We start from the raw sequence: 5,966 nt of genomic DNA, 5'->3' as shown, positions 1-5,966 counted from the left end.
CTGCTGTTTAAGCCTGTGTTTGTTTCACATAGAAGGTGATATCTACATTTGATGTCCAGTTGATGTACATTCTGGTGGTCCCATCTCACCAGTGAACAGAGAGACAGAGGTCTCTCTCCAGTGGAGGAGGGAAAGAGCCAAACTCACCTTGTGTGACTCACTGCGGACTGTCCAGCTTCTCCACCCTCTGTCTCTTGGTCTCTATTAAGCCAGTGTAGTCATCTGGGTCCCTGCTCCATGGTTTCTCTTTGGTCATAAACCCCAAACCTGCTGGAGTTTATGATCCTGAGGAGTGTGTCTGGACATCCTCGCTTCTGGAGGGTCTGGCACTTCCTCTGCCCCATCATCTGCAGCTAGAATCTGCCATCAGGTTCAAACAATGCATGCCAGGCATAGCATGAGACAGACCAAAATGCCACATGTGTGTGTGAGAAGGTGGTCCAGACTCTGCGGCAGAATCATGTTATCTCTTCTCCCTCAGTCTGTGCTCACAGCCTTGGCAGTCCTGACAGACAGATGCTGGGGAGGCATGACTGCAAATGGTTCCCTGTGACATGGCGGTATCAGTCAAGAAAGAAGATTGGAGAACGTTCCAACTCTAAACTGCTGTGTCCTGGAAAGCCAGCTGGGAAGGGAAAAGGAATCCCTAGACAATTTAAAACAACTGACTGCTATTTCCTGGACTGGCAAACAGCCAGAAGAATAAACATGTGCTTTCTATTTTCAACCTGCTCCTCAATCAGGGACATTTGGGACTGTACATTTCTCTGCTGCTTTAAAACAGAAACACATAATCCAGAAGCAAAGCGATTGTCAATCAGAGAAGGTCCAGGAAGCCCATGATGGTAGTTTATGGAAGAAACATGGCAGGTAGCTAATCCTGAATCCAGGGCACATCTGCCCAGGTAGGGAAACTGCTTTCCTTCTGCATCCATTAGCTTCTGTGGCACTTCTGATCACCGCAGGTTTACAAAGAGAAGAGAGGTTTGGGCTGGGACTGTCATTCAGTGATAGGAGCACTTGCTAAGCATGCATGAGGACCTAGGTTCAATCTCCAGCACTGTCAAATAAAGAAACATACAAATAAAAGAGAAGAGGTTATTTGGGCCCAGCTTTGGAGGCTTCGGTCTCTGATGGGTTGGTCGAATTGCTCTGGAGTTTGGAGAGAGGTATCGTGGTGGGACTGTCTGGTTTGTATAATTGCTCAGTTCATGGTTGGAAATAAAGGTGAGAGGAAGAGATTGTAGCCCTCATCCTTTTCAAGGGCATCTCAAGGAATCCAACTTCTTCCCCATATCTGATAGAGCAAGCTGCGGACGAAACCAGTAACATGCGGACTTCCGGGAGACATGACAGGTCCAAATTACTGCACCCTCCATTTTGGAAGGGGTCACCTGTAATCAACTGGACACCACAGAGGCCTCAGCTGTGAGAAGGTAACACAAGACAGTAGTCATGGCCTGTAAGATGGAGACATTTGTGTTGGCTTGTAACTCATAACCATGCAACCATGGGCTCTTTCTATACAAGCCCACTGAGCAACAGGATGACTTGTGACATCACAGAACAGGCTGCCCACCCCCCTGAGTCTCAAATGCCTCTTCACACAGGGTTCGTTTTGATGACTATAAATATGCCTCCAAATGTCTCAAGGTATCTGGGAGACCGATCCCTATACTTTCCTGTACCTTCATCTGTCACTATAAATCCTTGTCATTAATACAGGTGCGGCTGGCCTGATTAGCCTGGTTGCCTGTCTACTATGTAGTCATGGTTCCAGCAGGAAGACACTTGCTGAAGGGTAAGGTTCTGTCCTGAAGGATGCTAGTTAGGACTGGAATCAGTCCCTGCTGTCCATGGGGCTGGAGTCAGCCACTGCTGTCCATGGGGCTGGAGTCAGCCACTGCTGTCCATGGGGCTGCAATCAGTCGGCACTTCCCATGACATGGACATGTCTGTCTGGGACAAGAGGAGGTAGCCTGGTGAGTCCCTCTCTTTGCTGTTATGACTCATAAATGATGACTGTGCTTTCCTTTCCCACCTTAGGTCCCTTCTGGAATCTTCCCGCAGGGGCTCTGGGATCTTACCAAGGCAGAAGCTGAGACTCTTGGGGACTTCGCAAGCCACTGAGTCAACACAAATAAAATCATTCATTACTCCATTGATTGGGGAACTAAACCTTTTCTTAAAGAAAAGGTTTTTGTTCTGGTTTGTTTTACTAAATAGTGGGGCCAGGGGCATAATGTGTGAAACCCAGGGCCCTCTTTTGGGAGGATTCAGTGAACTCTAGGTCCCCACATAAAAGTTAATAGCAAACTAGCATCCAACAAATGACCTTTGAGGACTCTCAGTCTTCAGGAATGAAAGTCTGGATTTCCATTAAGAAAATGCCCTACAAGAGCAAAGGAAACACAGGACAGTCACTGAGTAGGGAACTTAGGAATGATTTCCAGGATCCAAGGATCTGTAGAAGAGGCACATTTTCTCTCTCTCTCTGTCTCTCTCTGTCTCTGTCTCTCTCTGTCTCTCTGTCTCTCTGTCTCTCTGTCTCTCTCTCTGTTTGTGTGTGTGTGCATGCGCACGCGCATGCATGCACATGCGTCTACAAATCTATGGCTCCATATCTGCCTGCTGAAAACTCAAGCATACATAGACCAAATATAATGGAGTGGCTAGTCTCTGAACCCTGCAAGTGTAGCAACAACAGCTAACGTTACTTAGTGTTAGACTTGTTAATGTCTGCAGGAGATGTGCGACGGCTCTATGCAGACACTGTCACTTAATATAAAGGCTTTATATATTAAGCATCTGTGGCTTGTGATATTTGGGGGTTGCTGGGTCCAGTCTTTCCGACATGGGAACAACTGTACACTGTGCATACTGTGAGTGTGTGGCGGGACACACACAGAGACCTTGCTTCACTTTCTGTCACCGTTGTCCTAGCAACGCTGTTTCCTTTACCAGCTGCAGTTTGTTCCAGTTTGTTCCCTCCGTATAGAAGAATCTTTCAGAGATTGTCAACAACTTGTGCTCAGAGACCAGAGCCTGGTTCTCTGAGCTGTGTTCTCTGGGCCTCTTAGGCCAGAGCCTCAGCTGAGCAGGGATCTCTCTCCCCTCTCCACAGGCCTGGGCCCCACTCAGTAGCGCCCCCTCCTCTTTGCTTATGTGGTGTTAGGGATTGAACTCAGGGGCTTGCACATAAGAGGCAAGCACTTTATCACTGAGAGCTACAGCTGTGAGATGAAGCCACCTCCTCCTGGCAGTTCTCAATGATCTCCACTTCCGGTTTGTGTTTTGGTCTCCCCATACTAGCTTGTCTAGTTCTCCATATTAAAATCTCTATTTAAAAAGTGTGGGGGAGCAGGAGAGGTGGGTCTGCACCGATGTGTCGGCCAGGAGAGGGCATCCAATCCCCTGCCTTTGGAGTTATAGGCAATCGCGAGGTACCCAACACAGGTACTGGGAACTGAACTAGATCCTTTGGAAGAGCACTCTTAACCACTAAGCCATCTCTCTAGCTCCCGGAGGCATCTTTCATTTTCCAAATGATATATGTATGTCATGATTTCATGGCATGCTTAAGAACTTTGTCAGTCTGTGTGTGTGTGTTACAGAATAGAAATCCACACAGCCAGGATTGGTTAGCTAGTGACCTGCCCTCATCCTGTGGTCTTTTAAGCATCTTTCCAAACTTTAAATGAAAAGTCAGCCTTCTAGGTGGGTCTTTCTGCCAGCTTGATGAACTGAAAAGAATCTTCCATCTTCTAGCGAGAGCCAACAAGGGGAACTTATTGGACTCAACTGGACCCCTAGGGTATATAGGCTTTTGTCCCAAGAACCCCACAGGCCAGCCTAGATCTTTCTAATTCTCTCCCATTCGTGCTAATTCCTAGCTGTTGGAACTCAGATGAGGATTTGTGTGCCAGCTTCGTTGGACTGGGGATTTCTGTCAGGCAGGAGCCTGGCTCCTGTGGACTGGCATCCCACAGAGAGCCCTAAGAACACACACCTTATACCAGGCAAATCTGGGCTCATATCCTGACTCCACAACTCACTGTGCCAAATTCTACTGTTCTCATCTACAAGATGAGGCTTTTGATTTCTTCTCACAGGCTGGTATATCTACCGGATTCCACCATGAGCAAAATGTGCCATGTCCTGTGGAGCCATTCAGTGCAGGAGGCAGGTCATCACACCCTCCATCACTGTCCCAGTGCTGAGTGTGGGGCACAGCATACAGTGGGCACCAGATGCACGACTGTGTCTGAGTCTTGGCATGGTATTGTGCCTGAGAGAGACCCCGGACTCTGGACTTGTAGCTGGAGAGCTTCTCTCCGGGTCCCGCCAAGCCCCCGCAGTCCCATAACCCACTTATAAAATAAACTCACAGACTCTTATATTATTTAAACTGTTTGGCCTAATGGCTCAGGTTTCTAGCTATCTCGTTTTTACATCTTAAATTAACCCATTTTTATAAATCTATGTCTTGCCACATGGCTTGTGGCTTATCAGTATCTGACATGTTGGTACTCATGACGACGGCTAGCAGCGTCTCCTGACTGAGCCTTCCTGTTCCCAGAATTCTCTTCTTTGCTTGTTCCGCCTATACTTTCTGCCTGGCTACTGGCCAATCAGCATTTTATTTATACAGAGCGATATCCACAGCATGAACTCTTCCCAAAGAGGAAGGACATTTCCTTAGTTCTTCTCCATTTCAGGAAATTAGGAAAGCATAAATCAAATTCTGCCACGTGAGCAGCTATATCTTCTTGCTTACTGTCATAACCCCTGGTGATTACATGCCAAAGGCCTCTTCAGTTTTCATTCATGGAGGAAGTCTCATGAGCATTAGCAAAAGCAAATCCTGGGATCATCAGGTTCACACTCCATCCAAAGGGAAAAACACTTTCCCCTCTAAACAGGGGGGCACACATGCCTACTTCAACCCTCCTCCTCTTAGGCCATACTTTTAAATGTAATCTTTATTATTATTATTATTATTTGTGCAAGCCTTGGCATGCACATAAAGCTCAGAGGACAACTTTTTGGAGTTGGTTCTCGCCTACCTTTGTGCAGGTTCAAATTCAGGTCATTGTGTTGTGAAGTAAGCCTTTTACCTGCTGAGCCATCTCACTGGCTTCATATTGATTTCCTCTGATGGCATCTTACTGAGTACATAGGAATGGGTGGGCAAATAACGGGATGAACTCATGCTTTACAAACATGTTAATTTTATTGAGTAGGCATCAAAGCTCCTCTGTATCAAGTCATGGAGAAGCCATGTCACACGGGTTACAGAGCTATTTTTACTTGAAATCATCTTTCATAAAAGAAAGAAATGAAACACTGTTCTTCTATAAAAAGTGCAGTAGTCATGATTGGAAGTTTTCCAAAATGAAAGCAAGATTTACTACATATTGCAAAAATTGGTTGACTGCTTCAATACTTCACGAAGGAATGACCCGGTCACTGCAGACAGCTCTTACAGTGGGTTTCTTCACCAACAAGAGATGGAAGAAAAGACTTGCATGGAATTAGCATGAACACTCACATGTGGGTAGAAGGGATTTTGAACAGCTTGGTCAGAACATGATGATCTACGATGCATTTTTGCCTCAGCATTTTCTTTTGTCCACAATAATGAAATAAATACAAAGCAACGCAATCTATTTCATCTCCAAACCAGTCAAATGAACCAGAGAGAGAGAGAGAGAGAGAGACAGACAGACAGAGAATTCATGATTTTGTGAGGCTAAATGCCCATTTAAAGAAACTCAGCAAGCAGAGGAGGAGGGAGCCATTTGTTCTAATCAGCTTCCACGCTCCCAGTTACAAGGAGGCCGGGTTGTCAAAAATGAAGGAGTGCAGGCTCTGTAGGTGAGGCAGTGATGGGTTACCAAGCTTAGACCCTGCTTGGACTCAGTTGAGCCTGCTTTCTGCTCCTAAGTGTCCCTTTACTTGTGTCA

The sequence above is a fragment of the Onychomys torridus genome, chromosome 1 (assembly GCF_903995425.1).
Source record: "Onychomys torridus chromosome 1, mOncTor1.1, whole genome shotgun sequence".
Lineage (NCBI taxonomy): Eukaryota > Metazoa > Chordata > Mammalia > Rodentia > Cricetidae > Onychomys > Onychomys torridus.
This window is presented reverse-complemented; position numbering follows the sequence as displayed.